General features: G+C 41.8%; 1 pseudogene; it reads left to right on the plus strand.

The window, feature by feature from the left end:
- The window catches only part of LOC115799911 (MAGUK p55 subfamily member 7-like), a 114,654-nt pseudogene that overhangs the window by 49,354 nt on the left and 47,252 nt on the right, over positions 1-18,048 (plus strand).

Genomic DNA, 18,048 nt, shown 5'->3' on the forward strand with positions numbered 1-18,048 from the left:
TGCAGGAAGACAAATGAAAGTGAGCTGTCTTGTTGGGTAAACTGCTGCATTTACATTACCTGGCTACTTCTCTACCCCTCCCGCTCTCTGTAATTATCATAATAAGGACCTGTAATTTGCCTTTTTTCAGCATACTTGTTAATTATGACTGGTAGGTGAAGACTGGGGTTAAAGAAATAAAAAAGGAAACCAGAGCCTACTTAAGTGCTGAGAGGGAGTCTGGGAATGAGGGAGGAAGGGTAGGGTGGGAGGAGTAGCTTTTATTAGTCGCATTTGTAAGTGATTTAATAAAACAGGTGGAAAGGCATGCAACAGGTCACTCAAAGGGGATCGGAGCAGCTGTATTGCATCACCTAGAAAAATCATTTGACTTAAAATCTCAAGCTCCTTTCACTGCTCTTCGGCTTCTTTTTTACTCACTTTTGCAAAAATAATGTCGATTTTCATCTGGACTCGTGCTAATTCTTTACAGTACTATATTAATCTTTATAGGTGGCCATAACACTAAATGGATTTTCTGATCTTGACCGAGTACACTAATCTTACGTGATTTTACTCCTTCTGAGCAGTGGCCTTCGAGGAAGTATGTAAGAACTCATAAATATGCTGGGCTCAGAGTGTGGAACGGTCATGCATGTTATGTGTGTGGGGCTCTATGCCATGTCAGTGAGGTAAGATGAAATGACACACTCCAACACCAGATATGATTGGAGGTAATTGTATTTTAATGTCCAGGAGGCCCATTTCCACTTTGTATTTGCTTTTTCCATGGTCGACATCTGGTGTAAAGAATGCCAGCATGTGTTTCCACTACACTCATATTTATACCTCTAAACACAGCAGTCAACACAGTGGTCGGCAGGAGTTTATTGTCGCTGTTACACTTTTGCTGTTAAGTGACATTATGTCAAAACATGTCGGCATCGCTGTCTGTTTGTTTTTCCTTGTCGCTCTCAATTTAGAGGGAGAAATAATGTTTGTCAAATGCCACAGCGTTCGGCTCGGTTCAGAGGGCGATGTTTTGAGTGGCCGTTACGGGGTGAGGGCCGTGTGTTTGAAATGGATCGCTGTGCTTGTTTTCCCTGGCGGGTTTGGAATAGTGGAGTGGCTTTAGTTGTGGCCATGGTGAAGGTAAAGAGATTCTAACATCCATCTGTTCCACTGTGGGACTTACCAGACAGGCCACACAAAGCCTGCCCCAGACCCCAAGATGTGTGATGAGCCGTGCCAAGACAACTAGCCAACCCTCTCGTCATCTGTACAACCAGAGTACAATCCAGCCAGCTTCCATCAAGTCATCCAGCCATCCATCCACTCCATCAGCCAGGGGGCACTCTAATTACCACATAGTCAGTTTGCCAGTGAAATTACGTGGCCAATCTGAGTCAGCCAAACGTGATGAGAAATCCAACATTGAGCTCGTCTTACTCCTCTTATCTGCTGAAAGTTTTGTGGCACTACTGCATGTTGACAGCTCACTGGACAATCTCATCTCCATTCAATTCCCTTTAATAAGCGCACACTCACGGAGGGGATCCAAATTTCAGTCCCCATTCTCTCTTTTTTTTTTGTCTGCACTGAATGAGGTGTGAGCCATTTGTCATCACATACTTAATGTAGCTGCCATGTGAGCATGTGCGCTCCAGTGCATGCGCTGCAAGGGGGAATTGCTTGATATGGACAAGCGTTGCTCCACTTCTCCTCATCACACAGCAGAGAAGCTGTTGCATTTGGGCCAGCCCAACAATAACAATCAGATTCATTTAAGTGCTAGAAGTAGAGATAAAGAGCTAGGTGCATATGGAGTTGATCAAGTTAGGAGTGGAGGCTTTGGGATCACCTTACTGATGACTAATTGACCCCAACTACAAGGCTTACCTCAGGCCAAGATGACCCCCTACTTGTCTTTATTTTTGATGGTGAATTTCTCTGTTCTTTTTTCTCGAACATTTAATTTCTACATTGATTGGCTACAGCAATAGTTGACAACAAGAAGAAAGACCCAGTCCCATCATTTAACAATCTTTTTCCATGCATATAGCAGAGCTGGGCCATTTGATGGTTAAGTGGTGCTTTGTGTTTGATTGCTAACATAGCATGGCCTATTCATCAGACTTAGCGACTGTCCAGCATCAATCATTCCATCTTTTTGAGGTTTCTCTTGGGCCTTCTTGGCCTGAATTCAGGTTGTAATCCATGGCTACACTCTTCTAGAAGCACACATAGACACGCTTGCATGCACACTAAAACATACACACACATGCTGTCGCTCATGCGTGTATGTGCTTTGACAGACGTAGACTTTCTCTTTCTGACTTCCTGTACTGCTTCTATGCACAAGGAAAAGTCTAAAATGGCTTCCATGTGCTTGGAGGCGTTGAAGGCTTGGTGTAAACCTAGCCATCAGTCCATGCTAATATTTAACTCCTAGACTAGGAAGCCCATCTTGGTACTTGAGGGTCTTTATCCATGCTGTTTCTTTCTTATGCATGCCCCACCATGCACACACACATCATGCAGCTTATTTACGTTCTAGCCTAGATGTTTATATTTGTTTAACAGAGCAGGCACTTATTAGTGGCTACGCATGACTGGATTCTGACGATAGCACCCATAGGGTATCGTGGCACAAGAGAAGGTGATGCTGAGTTCAGGAGTTTGGATTTGCCCCCCCTTGTTCCTGCTGCCTATCAGGGCTTCCAAGGCATTCGTCAGGCCTCCAGGAGAGGCTGATATAACCCTGGAGGACTGAGATAATGAAGTCTGACTGTAGACTGTAATGAGGTGGAGGGGAGAGTGTAATGTGCATCAAAAAAAAAAAAAAAAAAAAAAGGTTGACCAGAACTTGAGAATCAAGGAAGAAAAACATGAATATGTGAGGTGCTGTTGATTATTCCAGCACTTTGTGGTTAAGATAATAAGGGCCAGCATTCTGTCATTGATGTGAAGTGGCCCCAGCTATTCTCACACCTGTTTGCTTTCATCTTGAGACAGGACTTTGCTTTCCCTTTCTGCTTTTAATTTTTACCTTGGTCTTCTGTTTCGCAACACACCTAAAGATTGCGAAGAACATAGCCTTGCTAGCCAGTCTGCTCAATAATTATAGAAGTGAAAGTTTAATGTCAAATGGAGTAACAGTAACAGAGTAACAGTACATTTGAACAGTGCACTTTGAATTTATTGTCCATGTTGAACTAATACATTACCTGGAATGACTATACTTCCACAATTGATGTGTATTTCCATTGAAAGTTTGGTTTAAAGTTTCATTTGAAGTGGTATTAAAAAGGTCTTAAATTTAACTTTATATCTGTACACACCCTGTATATCTTAATCTCTCATCAGACCCTTTCCTATATTTTCTTTTGATTCATTCCTCCCTCCAGTCAGCTTGTCAGATCTGACTCTGGTCTTCCACTTACCCCCAATTCTATCTTGCTCATGTTGCCTCCTGAGCGTTTTGGCTTCTCTCAGTTTCTCCTATCAGTTGGAGCACATTTGCTACTGTACCATTTCTGAGTTCAAACTGGGGCTGGCCAGATTATAAAGGGAGGCTCCCCACTCCCCAGCTCTCTTACTGTTGCCTTTGCTAACCTACGTTAGCCCAGTATGTTGGTGGGCAGTGGGTCAGATTATCTGATTATCTATGTCCAGCAAAATTTGACTTGGTGTAAAAGCACATAGAGCAGGGTGGTTTGAATGGATAAAATTGTCCCAGAAAAGTGGGTTTACAGTCTCATTCATTCATATTTACATGCTAAATGTGCTGCCCTATAATCACTTGAAATAAAAGTTGTAAAAGTGTCTTTGTAAATGGAAGGTTTCAGCATGTGATTTAAGCCATATGTGTCAAAATATGATGTATATCTACACAACATCTATGAACAGATTCCATCGATAATCAGAGAGAGCCTGCACGTCACCTGTTGTCATTTTAGTCTGAATCCAAGGCTCCTTCTACACAGTTAGTTAACCTTAAGACTGCCACCAGCCAACAGGCAACCCAAGAGACAAAATAAAAACATCAATCACACCACTGGCCATCGGCCAGCTCAAAAAAAGAAGAGAGTCAAAATGAAAACGTAGAAAAAGAAAGTTTATGACCACATGTCTGAGTACTCCTGTGAGATTTCCTGCAGACTCCCCATCTCACCCTGTTGTCTGTCATAGTCTCTCTGAGGTCTATTCTTTCAGACACTAACACAAAAAGGCTTCTCTAGCTCTCTGGAGACCATTGCATCATATACAGCTGCTTTAAGTCATAGTGCAGTGTGACCCTGACACCAGGTACTGTCAGTGCTGTCCCCTTTCAATGATCTGCCCCACTGATCTCTCTCCTACTGAACACTCTTGAGTTTTTTTTAATTAGCCCAATTATTCTGTTAGGTGTGCAAGACCCTACCACTATCTTATCCTTATTTTGTTCCCTTATTCCATTGGTAAACGCACACCAAAGGCCTTGAGGAAACCATTATCTATAGCAAAACCATTAGGTATGAGTAGGTTGTAAAAACAACCAAGATGACATGCTAATGATCATTAAAGTGGCACAAAGCAGAGGCTCCTTTGGTCTTTGAGGAGCTTTTTAAATAACTCCATCGATGGTAGGAGTCCAAACTGCTTTGGATGTGTCAGAGTAAGGCAAACAGAAATATGACACAAACCTGAGTGGTGTGACGAGCTGCACTCTAGTCACTGACCCGGGCAGCAGTGGGTTAGGACAGCTGAAATAAAGCAAAGCAGCTGGATGAGGTGAGGAAAGCTCGAGCTCTATTTCATTTTTACCAGAAATAAAAACAGTCTTTGTGGATGATGGGAATAACAGCTAAGAAAGGGTGGAAGGATGAGTTGCAGCCATGACAAACCATGTGTTGACTAGACGACACATCCTCCGTCTGGTTCAGGTCATCAGGCCCAAGCAAAGATGACGGCACACAATGGGTTGCAGTTTGCTATCTTATTCCATCCTAAATCCCAGGCAGGCTGGTGCCTGAATGGTGTTTGTGGGAAGGTCATGACAGGTTGGCACCCACTGAGTCTATTGTTTTATTGTACAAGGGAAAAAGGCATTTTGAGTTTACTGGTAAATGCATCACCAGTGAACACTGTCATTTCAAATAAGGAAGCTGAAACTCTATACTCTGTGTGTCGCTTTGGCTAAGCACCAAGCTCATAAACGAGGGCAGGGGATGCATGCATGTGTGCGTTTGTGGGTGTGTTGTGGCTCTTATACCTTGTAGCTTTTCCCCCTCTCATCTATCTTTTCAAATCCTTCAGTGTATCATTGTCTAAGCTTCATCTTAATATTACTAATAGTTTTATGTCCTAACCTAGCCTTAGTGGTCTACCATACCTTTGTTTTCCCATCAGCTAAGTACACAGAGATGTAAAATACAAAGGCCACAGAGGAAGAGCTCCAATATTTTGAAGAAAATATATTAAATTAAGCTAATGCTATTCCCTGCACCAAAATGTACATAAAATAAAAGTCCATAAAACATAAAAGAGCATCCATCTCTATTAATGAGACACTGTAGATTTGTTAAGACACACAGTGAGTATCACTTGCCCCAGATGAAAATATAGTCCACTTTTTTTCTGGGAAAGTAATCATAAATCAGCCATGTTCTTAGCAATGATCTTTCTGTGTGCAGGTTATCTGGTCCTCAAATTTCCAATAGATACCTTTTACAGTTATTTTAAGTCACTGCCATTTGACATTTGAACTTTATGATGTTAACCAGAGCGGTACAAATACAATTCAGTTAATTATTAAAGACTTGTTTCATAGGGAGCAACAATAAGGCGTGATGAGCACACAGGAGCCACCGTTGTGGTCCGGATCATGAGGGGAGGAGCGGCCGACAGAAGTGGTTAGTTCCAGCTCTTTTTTTCCTTTTGTAGTTGTTTGTCTGTGTGTGCGTATGTTTGGTAAAGCATTTGTATATGAGTCTGTAGTGTGTAATCAGCTGTACCAGTTTTATACAGGAGCAGAAACACAAACAAATTTAGCACTTCTGTTCTTCACCAGACATTGAATCAAGCTGCTTTGCAAAAATGAACATGAACAACAACTATACTGTGAAGTTCAGTTTGTCCACATGTTTTCTGTTTGATTTTGTATTCATTGCGTCCAGTCTTTGTTTCAGCTTGGTTGCATTCACGTCAAAGGCAAATTTCCACATGTCGACAATAATATTCAGATTCTTTTCCAATCTCAAATGCCACCATAATGATAAACATTAATATGGCACTCTGTACACGTCCCCAGGGTTGATATGCACAGAATGTAGTAGCTTGCTTACATTAGGGCATTAAAATAATGGAATATCAGAATGATTGTAGATTTATAAAGTGTGTGTTTATGTTGCAGGGTTGATTCATGTTGGAGATGAACTGAAGGTGGTCAATGGAATCCCTGTGGATGACAAGAAACCGGAGGAAATCATTCGTATTCTGGTAAGTCTCATCTTTCTGTGCATGCATGCGAGACTGTCCAACAAATTTCAGGGTGTTTCAGCTCCACTCCCTCGGTGAAAATAGCAGCCCTTGTTTGTGATGGCAGAAACCTCCTCTAACTCATCCAGGACCCAGGGCCTCCCATCGCTGTGCTGACAACCAAACACTGGCCTTTCTCTACAAATCTTTTCTGGCCCTTAGACCACATGCATCGAGCCACACGGTCTCCCTGGATGAGGCCGATGCTGTGTAGTTCCTCCAAGCAGCCTTTGCCGCAGGCCTTAAATGTGCTCCGTCATGAGGCTGGAGTCTGCCAGAGGGGACGAGTAAAGAGCATAGACAAAGTCTCTTAAACTCTGGAGGCCTTCTCAGACACAAAAGCCTCAACACTTCTCCTTTTACACCCCCACCCTACAGTCTCTGGTTCTGCCAAGCACAGTCATACTATCCTACTAACCCTTCCTTTGTTGAAAAATCAAACAGTGTTTTGCATTATGTGACTTTCACTGGATTAGGTGCCTTGTAAAATATTTGCAAGGATAGATGACTGCTGTTTCCGCCATTCCTCCATTGAAATTACTCTAACTTCTGTTTCTCCACTATCTAGGCCCAGTCATACTTTTAAAGTTGTCCCTGGTGCAAAGGAAGAGGAGCCTACCAAGGAGTCACAGGTAGGTCCTGTCTTAGCTCAGTTGTTAGGCTTATCCACTTGTTATATGATTTAGACAGTTTGATAATTCTATTTCCTGGTCCAAGCTTCTCTTGAATTAACTGACACACTCATCTTTTCAGTGTGCTGCAGTACTGTATTGTTTTTGTTTTTTTGTTCTACTATTGTGTGTGGTTTTTACAGTACTGTGCAAAAATGTCAAGTTACCCCGCATTTCTTTGTATTTTTCTTCCATTGAGCCAGACTTTCTTTTAATTTTTTAAAGTGGTCTTGGGCATTAGCTGTCCAGGCTTTCCTCTGTCACATCAACCCTCTGCAGTCCCTTTTGCCTCATGCCTGGCAGTTCCAGCTCCAACATCCTGTGGAGCAGTGCTCTGCCACTTTTTCTTTTTCAAATGAAGATTTGGGACCCCTTCTGGCTGGGTTAACAGGTTTTATGGAATGATGAATCCAAATTTAAAATTTTTCTTTCAGATCATCACAAATATGTACAGAGGTCAGGAAAGCGGTACAACAGTGAGTGTCTGCAAACATGGTTAAAACAAGAGGAAGGTGCTGTATGTTTTTGTTTTGTTTTTTTTACACCACTCGGCAGATGGCTGCCCCTCCCTGAGTCTGGTTCTGCTGGAAGTTTCTTCTTGTTAAAAGGTAGATTTTCCTTCCCACTTTCGCTAAGTGCTTTCTCATAGAGGGTCGTTTGATTGTTGGGGTTTTCTCTGTATTATTGTAGGGTCTTTACTTTACAATATAAAGTTGCTTGAAGTGACTGTTGTGATTTGGTGCTATGTAAAAAACACTGAATTGAATTGAATTGAATTGTTTGGGCTGAATTTCAGCCAGTGGTGTTGGGGATCTTGTCAAAATTGATGAAATTCTGAATGCAGAAAATTTACTGTTAATTACTATCCTTCAGACACACACTTGGTTAAAATTTGTCCATATTTGGTGTCTTCTTTCTGCCATTGATGGCACTTGTTTTGGCATTTCTGACTCTGTGTATACTTGAGAACAGTTTAACCCTTACACTAAAACTGAAATGTGTTGTCATTGCTGCTGTGCTTACATTAGTGCATCTACCATGGCTATCTAGGTATGGTATGGTATGGTTGGCCAACTAGTGTCAGTATTTATGCCACAGGAAATAATGCTTTACCAGGCATAACATTTTTACATGTCAGCTATTTAGCTGGCAAGCTTATTGCTAACTTCTAACTCAGCACAGCATCATAAATCCTTTGCTTGTAACACCAGCAACAAATATTCTGTTAAGCTGAAGAGTTTGGACAATCTTTAATCCTCCGTGGTGCCCCAGAGTTTGTTTGCTATTGGAACTGAAGCAGCATTTGGAACTGGAAATAGCTAATTAGGTCAGACTTGACATGCATATCAGTTTACATTCTTTTCATCAACTTGAAAAGCATGAACGTTCCAGCCTGCTCCAGGATGATACTTTTCATTAAGCTGCTATGAAGACACACACAGAGAATGTTTGCTCTACCTTACTTTAAGGATTATTAACATATTTTCCTATAAACCCTTTAAAGAGAAACCCTTTTTCTGGCTTAAACATGCTCTCTTCCCAGAACAAACCCAGACTCAGTACCCCACCTTACTCCTAAGGAAACATTTCTGGTTTTAAGATATTATAGACAAGATTATCATCAGTCATATAGACAGGGGCTTGTAATAATCCATTTTCAGGGTGGTTTAACTGTCACTTCAACCAGCATGCTATCATTCTCACCCACTGTGATGTTGATGCACCATTTCTTACATACTCATCTATCAGTTGCATAAAATCTGGATCTGATCTCCAGGCCCAGGGGTCAAAGGCTTTTGATCATTATTCATAATGCAGCCCACCCTATATGTGTAACAAAGATGGAGAGGACAGGGTGGACCACTTACATCCGTTGTCATCGTGTAATGGTTGAAAATTGTCTGGCTGTTTAAGTAATCTATCTGAATAATGGGCTGTTAGTGCCAAATGCTCAGCCACTCCTTCATGAAAATAGCCGGCACACTTACATCAGGTTGTATAAATGTATCAAGGGGCAGCTAAGTGTCTGAATGTGTACAGGCCAAAATAGAAGAAGCCAAGAGAACAAAATCAAGACATCTTAAGATGCATTAGTATATACTGCTGAGAGTTCAGCAGACAAAGCAGCTGTTATGACCCAAACAAAACATCTTTGCTTAAACATAATTTCACAATATGGCACAAAGCACTCTTTAAATCAACAGGACACCGAAAAATGTAATTATTCCCTCCCTTCCTTTATTTGAACAGAAGACACAGTGATGTGCTTTAGGTTGCAGCTAGCTGCCCACAACAGGAAAAGTTGTAGAGATTTTTCCACTATGAGGTCCAACTTGCTTTGTGTTGAGGTGTGTACAACACTCAATGTCCAAGAAAATGAAACCTTAAAGAAAGAAAATAATGTTTTTGTCTGTATAGCAGCAGTAATATAGGGATTAGTCCATCATAAGTGTTTATTGATGCCATTGAGAGACTATTTTGGCCAGTAGTTGCAGGTTTTACCTTCTCATTGCTGTGGCCTTTGCAGAATAATCACCCTGAGCTTTGGTGAAGCATTTTTAGCCATGATAAGGTTTTAGAAACAAAATGTAATTTACAGTGAACGTATTCCTGTTGTGTCATCAAATCCACCTCTTTGTTTTCTTCTTTTTTCTTTTTAATAGTCTGTCATGTCTGGCAGATTTTGCAAATGGAATAATGATGTTTGTGAAGTCACTCTTTGCCTACGACCCAAAGGAGGACAAAGCCATCCCATGTACGAAAGGTGGTTTGGCCTTCAAGAAGGGCTCCATCCTTCAGATCACGAGTTAAGATGACGCAACCTGGTGGCAGGCCAAACACGAGGGTGACACTAATCCTGGTGCAGGCTTAACACCATCCAAACAGTTCCAGGAGAGGTAAGAAGCACCCGCCTGCTTACAAGGCCGACCTGACTGTCTTCAGTGCTGTCACTCCCACAGATGTTCCATCCTTTCTCTTTTCTCTCCCTCTTTACTCCATATATTCTTCCTTCACTCTGCCAAAATATTCTGGATTTCCGCAAAATGTCTAGCCCAAAATGAGTAATGACAGAAAATAATAGCACTGGTACCAATCCACTTTGGACGGCAAGTGGATGGAAAATAACACATCAGTGTTGCACACCAAGTGTAACAAAGAACTCAGGAGGCCAGGGCAGTTTCTTGCAAGCATCTATGAGCACCTGAGGAGGAGAAAAAATACAAAGAGAGAGAGTGAAGAGCAAAGGAATCAAAAGAACATTCAGATTTATCCATCCAGTTTTGTCAGTGGCAAGATGTTCTATCCTTCACCTCCTCACTCTTTGGTGTCCCTACTTTTCTTTCACCAGCTGACAGAATGAAACTGGAGGATATTGCAGAGTGGGTTTTCTGTAGCATAGCAGAGTGATTATTACTCCCCAAGTGGTCATGAAAACTGATGGTTTTCTTTTTCTTTCTTTTTTCCTTCTCTTTCTTTATCCATCTTTCTGATTCTAGTAGATTTGTAGTACACCACCCCTGACGACTCCTCCATCCTTCTTCTAGACCTCTACTAGACGATCATGTAAGGATATATTATTTGCTAACAAAGCAGAACAAGCCAGTGCTCTTACTGGTGGGTGGGATGAGTAGAAGGGATGGCAAAAGTGAGAGAGGCTGTTCAGGACAGTTCCTGGAGTTCACTTGTTAAACAGACTAAATGGCTGCTCTGCGCTCATCTTTCTGCTTTGAAGCCTTCTGTGTAGCTGCTTCACTTTTGTCATCAGGGGAATTGTTTTGTCTGGATTTACCTTCCTTTTCATTTTCCTTCCTGTCTGATCCACTTTTCACTCTCCAAATGTTTGGCCAGTCTCTCTTCTCTTTGTCCTCTACTGCCCCTTTATGTGTTAATGTGGCCTAATTCATGCTGGAGCTTTAATGTGAAGGAGGAGAGGTTTGCCCTCTGGAAAACCTCCCTGACCCTTAACACTCTCCAGCAAAAATGCCAGTCAGCTTACCCATCTGAAAGAGCCTAATTATTGATTAATGGTTTAATACTAGACCTACAGATGTCATAAAGGCTCAGTGCTGCTCTGTGGAGCACATTAACATACACCGTATAATTAGCCAAACTGTGGCATGTCGGTACAGCAAACTTAGAGAGAATGTTTTAGCAGAAATGTGCTATAATGTGCCGGAAAGTAAGAAACCAGCAAATGGAGGGATTATAGCTAAATTATCCCCATAAATCAAAGATTGTTGATTGCTTCATAATGAAGACAGAGGACACAAGCCATGCTACACAAGGACTGCAGCAGAAAGAATTAAGGATGGCCCATAGAAGCTGTTTTTAAGTTTAGGACAAGCCTCAAGTGTTTTACAGCATAACTTTGAAGCAATCAGCCAGCTCTTATAAAGCTCAGACAGATAGTGTCTGAGGATAAACCATAGAATTGGGTTTATACACACCAACTGAACTGAATTGCCAGCAATGGTCCCAATTTTCCACAGATTGCATATCTGTTTGCACCTTTTATGGTCAGTAAAATGGAATCTTAACAGCACTTAAAAAGCAACAAAGCAGTCGAATCAAAATACAAAACAAAATAAGACTGTCATTACTACATCGACAAAAAAATCTGTGCTATCAAATGACTGTTCCCACCAGTTTCGTGCCATCCAGCAGAGAGAAATGTAGCCATGAGTAGTTTGGAGATAGCAGTTTAGTTGCAGCCTTAGCTCTGAAAGACGCCCACCCACGAGCCCCATCTGCTTTTTATGCCACAATCATTTACAGGACTTTTCGCCTGACTGAAAAACTCAGTAAAGACATTCCCTGACATGCAGTCTTAAAATGACAAAGACATGAGTTACAATTTACAAACAACTGCCAAACAGCAATTTGATTTGTATATGGTGAGCTAGAGTGTACCAACAGAAGGCTAGCCAACTGACAACCTTAGTGCATGTGAGAAACTAACTGTGTGTGCCTGCCTGTGGGGTGTAGGACAAATCCATGCTGCCATTTTCTGTTGGGGGTTAAGCAAAACCTGTGAACCAGACACTCAACACATCTTCCAATTGTTTTACTTAATTTGTGCAGAGGTAAGTACTTCTTCCTGCAAATGTAAGTCTTCCTGGCACAGCTTTCTTACTGAAGTAAAAACTGACCAGGACGGCCTTAAACCTGCATTTTTTTCTAATTTCCAGCAAGGGGTGACTCCTGTGGTTGCAAAAAGAAGGTATGCATTAGGGTAGGCCTGTTTTGTGATTTTCAAGTCACTACTGCCTAAGCATCCAGTGTCCCTCAGTTTTAAAGTCAGATCCACTGACTCACTCATCACAACCAGTTTAAAAACGCCTAAAATGACGATGGCCAGGATGCTCAGACTGAGGTTTTACAGTGGGACTTCATAAACAAGTGAGTGGCCTCATCATCATCTATACTACTTCACTTCACTTAATGTTATTGCGCTTTCTAATTTTCTCAAACTTGCTAGCCCTGTCATCTCTACTTTATACCTTCTAGATAAACCATTCCTGTCCTCGCTTTGTCTCCTTGCCTTCTGTCAGTTGTACATATTTAGCTATTCCTAACCATGTAACCATATATTTAAGCCTAATAAAAGTACATTGGTTCTCCTGTGCAATATGCAACTTTTCTCCTTCCTTTCATTCTGCCTTTTCCAGCCATACAAAACCTCAGCAAGATACACTACACTTGTACTTGGCTTTATAAGCCTGCTTTGGTCTCACAATGACCCCATTGAACCAAAACCTAGTTCTTGTTGGCCATAGTTTTCACTGTAGATTACCACTTTGAGATGGACATGTCCATTTGACTACTTGTTTCCTTCAGCATGGCAGTGAGCCTTTAATGTAATGTGACTCTTTCAATATGAAACTCTGAAATAACCAACAGAACAACACTGACCACCTCTAAACTTAGGTTCTCTTACCTCCGATTCAAGCCTACGGGTGAATTATAGATGTTGTCATTTCCTGGTTATGTTCAACCGCATACTGGCATACTTGGTAGTGGATAGCCAAAAATAGCCTGCTAAAAAGTTTTAGACAGTGCTGCACTGTTCCCTTACTATTTCATTTTAATGGCCCAGTTCCTGTTATGAGTTATGGGATTTGCAACCCTCCTGGCTATATGCACAGAGGGCAGGTGTAAAATGTACTCTGCTGCAGCCCCTACCAAAGGAGGATAAGTGTCCTTTTTGAGCTGTAGCAATACTTTCTTCCTAATGTCCTACATGTTGTAAGCATTAGTTGTATGTGCAGTAGTAGGAAGTCTGTTGACATGTCCCTCTGTGGCTTTGACAAATACCTGGGGAATGATAACAGTTCTCTTTGTTCTTTCAGAAATACACATAAACATCAATGCATAACCTAATATTCAAAAGAAAAAAATGAGAAAAATAATTCTGAATAACAAGTAAAAAAAAAAAAAAAAAAAAAGCTATAAAAAAGTATTATGGATGGAGAGAGAAGCTGTTGATGGGTCACATTCGGTAGCAGATGTGGCCCTGTGGAGCTGTGGTGGCTGGGTCAAGAGTGATGGAGGGAGACAAAGCTTGGCTCAGGACCCTGTGCAGGACCGGCCCGACTCGGCCCTGGGGCCATAAACTACAACCTAATTGAAGGGTACCGTGGAGACCCCGTTGTTATTGAGCGGAGGACAGAGGTGGTGATTGAAGAGGGGGTCCTTTTCCCTCTCTCTCTGTCTTTCCAGCCCAGAAGCTCCATCGGCTGGAACAATATTGGTCTTGGCGAGGGGCTGTGGTGAGTGTTGCTTAACCGTGTCCATTTACGCTCAACATTTGCGAGATATAAATAATCTCTTTCCTCATTGTTCTTCTCGCTGCTTTTATTGATACATTCTTTGGTTATGAAACTGATGTTTAAAGTGCCCCATCATTTGCACTATTTAAACCAATTATTTACCAGCTCTTTGTTAGATCACCTATTTTACTTCGGCCTGGCATACGCACTTCCTCCCTTTTTGTTTTACCTCTAAGCTCCCTTCCATCAACAATTGGCTCTCCTCCCACCTTCCCTTCCTCTGAACATCCTGACAGCTATCTGGACTTTCTTACAGCATGTCTGTTGCTCTGTCTGACATGCAAACCTCTCCACTCTCTGATTGTTTGCTTTGGTTTTAAGTCTGCCAAACACGTGGACATACTTATCGCTCACCTTGGGGTCTTTGTGGCTCTCTCTCTCTTCATACATTACAGCACTATCCCTCTTTATCTTGCTTTGTCTCTCTCCAGCGAGCAGCTGAACCATTTCAAAACGGCGCCCGAGATTGGTCTTAAGTGGCCCTGAACCCGGACCTGTGTTCAATTTTTCCGTCCATTTCATTTTTCAGCTTAAATGCTTACAGACAGGGGAGTAGATTCAGAAGAGCTATGGGTGCAGGAGTACACATGTTATTCTCAAAGGTTAGGGCCAGATAACCCAGTGGCGACCACCCTTGAAGTTTTATAGATCTAATTGTTATTCTTTTCCCAGTGCTTTGGTTCATTATCAGTATCTGAGTGCTGACTTGCAACATTTTGGGATATTTAAAGTCAGCTTTATAATGCAGGCCAGCTCAGCTTTGTCTTTCGTTCACATCTTTATCCTGTCTTTGAGTAATCAGCTTCATGGCCAAAGATGAATTACAAAGCTCTCATTTTGTGTCATGTGGAAAATTCCACTGCTCTCACGTTGGTTGTTTGAAACCTAAAGAGATACAATGAGAAAAAAGAGAAAGTGACAGCGTTCAGTTTGTTCAAGGAGAAGGTCATCTGCATGCTGGCTGGCTGTGAAGGTGACATCAGTTCATAACTCTGAGTCATTTACAGGGCACTGAATGAAGGCTATAATTTTGCTTCTTCGTCTCACAAAGCAGATAGCTGGATGATTTTCTAAAAGCTGTGCAGCAATGCTGGGTATAATGCAAATAGCTCCAAACCTGAGAGTCATCCAGATAGCAAAGATAAAACACAAGTTCATGTAAACTGGTAGTGTGACTTGGCTGCCTGGCTTCCAAATTGGATAATCACTTACACTCTCGGGGTGATGATGATGATGAGGGTAATAACAAGAAAGGTTTTTGATGGTGTCCTGTTATTCAGCAATTGTATGTGATTGAATTAGACTCTAACTGCAATCTCCAACTACTTTGAACCACTGCCAGATTTATTTCAAAGAGAAAATGAAGACGAACAGTAAAGTTATTACCCGAATTGTCCACTGTAAACATCCATAACAATTCACAGACTTACTTTTTCATAAACTTGGACCAATCATACTTATAGCAGTTGTGTCCACACGCTCCCTTTTGGGTTTACTTTCGAATAAATAAGTATATTTAATCTGGCTAAACTCTTGTTTATAGCTTGTCTGATTGTCTGAACCTTCGAGCTCAGTTGCCATCATCCCGTCAAACCTGATTTATCCTTTAATAAACAGTACATCCACTTTCCTTTCTGTTTTTCCCCTATTCCAACAATACCCTCATCTCACTTCTTCTGCCATCCTCTGTAGTGAACCTTTAGTCTGTAAGCAACATGAGCTATACCTCTTTAACATGGGGGAATGTGCAGTACCCAGTAAGGCTGGTTAGCTGACTGGTGGTAGACTGGTTGACTGCACACTAAGAATGTCTGCGGGTTGGTGGCTGCAAGATGGGCAGCCAAGGCTCTGTGTTCACTAAATGATAGGCTTGGCTGTCACAGTCACTGCAGGCCTGGCCATCCATACACAGTGGGGAAATAATTATTTGATCCTTTGCTGAATTCAGAAGCTTGCTCACAAAGAAATGAACAGCCTCTAATTTTTTATAATAGTTTAATTTTAATTTTAAGGAAGAGAGAATATCCCCCCCCCCCTCAGCCTTTCATGGTCTGGAGCTCCATGCTCCATGCTTCATGGGGTGAGGATGATCATGAGAAAGTTGATGGATCAGTCCAAAACTACAGGAGAGGAGCTTGTTTATGATGTGAAGACAGCTGTACGATCACCAAGGACACCATTACCACCTTAATGGACTGAAATGTTGTAGGTCAATGGACGGGGCCATGTGCTGTAAATTTCTTGGACGAGAATCTGTCCCTCTGCCAAAACACTGAAGATAGGCTGTGGATAGGTCTTCCAGCATGACAATGACCCAAACCATACCATACCACTAAGGCAACAAAAGAGTGGCCGAAGAAGAAACACATTAAAGTCATAGACTGGAATAGCCAGTCTCCAGACCACAGTCCTATAGAAACCAATCTACTGGGGGCTTGTCACAGTCTGGTTCTAGGGCATGAAAAATAATAGGAGAGACACCAGTTAAACCAAATTTAACAGTTTATTTGTCCAAAAAACAAGGTGAAAACAATAATGCTCCATGAGTTGTGACAATCAGTACTTTCAGTGTGTCAGTTGTTGGATGAATGGAGGGATGTTGAGTATGCACAGTGTTGCACAGTGTACTGTAAAACCAAACAAATAACCATGGTGTTGGATGAATGGAGGTAAAACCCTTCCTTAGAGCTGAGACAGCCAACTCTTAAATGCTCCAGGGAGACTAGCCAGGTGCTCCCAGTTACACTGATTAACCCCGCCCACCAGGAACCTGCAAGACACACAGACAACAGCAGGCCCTGGCCAAGGAGAGGACCGTCACATACTAAGTCATGTTTTGCTTGGGAATCAAATACTTATTTTACTCAATAAATTAAATGAAATTACCATAAAAATTAGAAAATGTTTGGAAGCAAGCAAACTTGCAGGGGATCAAATATTTATTTCCTTCACTGTATATTCACATCAGAGCATGACTTCATCTAATCAGTTGTGCTCTCAAGATGTTTCTTTAACCACTTGGGTGAAGAGGCAAAAGACAGGCTTTTTCTTTCACCATTAAATATTTTTCGATAGTCTGTGCCCTGCCGATTCACATCCTGCAGTGTTATCGCATGGTGTTTCATTAGAATAGGAATGTTCCTGTACAAGGCCACAAGGCCATTAGGCAATGCGAACCATTCCTGTGGCAGATAGGCACCAGATGAAAGCCTTCCAGAGTGTAATAAAGGCAGCACTGGGAAGAATTTTAGATATCTTTATCATTCTCATATTGTCCCTGTTGTTTCCTCTTTCAAGTTTCCCCCTGTCCTCCCCCTCTGCAATTACTTCTCATCCCCCTCAAAATGTGGTTTAGGTGCTGGTTCAACTTAAAATGTCACATTAGGGCAGGAGGAGGGCAACATCAGTGGGAAACTGACGTGACCACTAACATGCAAAACAAGATGTCAGATAAAGACAGACACACTTCAGAACAGTCGCCACTCTCAGCCCCGATGCTTCTAGCCTGAAACAACCTTGCAGTGATAAGTCCTAACTGCTGTTTTGCTGTTCTGCTTGTTGTTAATTCAGGCTGTGACGTAACAGCTGCCTGAGCTGTTGTGCACTCTGGGAAATGAACACAGTGCTGTAAGGTGAGCCTCATACTGTGGTAGATGGTGTTATGTATGTTTTGAGTTAACCTTGCTTGGCCAAAATGGGAGGATGGGAAGGGGAGGAAGCATCTCTAAGTGCCTCCAAATGTTCACAGCAGACCCTGTCCCTGCAGCCTTTTTCAAACCATCATCTTATAGCTTCTTGCAGGGTACACATGAACATCAGGAGTAAATTCAAAAGCTACCTTAAATTTACAGAAGACATTTCACTGTGGAACACACACACCTTTAAAATTGCTTACTCAGTTTAAAATTTGGGTACAGGGGACTTTATGAATATTACACAGTGTTTTGCAGGCTTATGAATCTAAATATATATATATTTTTTCTGTTAAGTCACAGTGACTACACCACAGAGAGGTACCTCAGACTGTGTCTCACTAGGTAACGATGGAT

Source organism: Archocentrus centrarchus, chromosome 20 (assembly GCF_007364275.1).
Source record: "Archocentrus centrarchus isolate MPI-CPG fArcCen1 chromosome 20, fArcCen1, whole genome shotgun sequence".
Taxonomy (NCBI): Eukaryota; Metazoa; Chordata; class Actinopteri; order Cichliformes; family Cichlidae; genus Archocentrus; species Archocentrus centrarchus.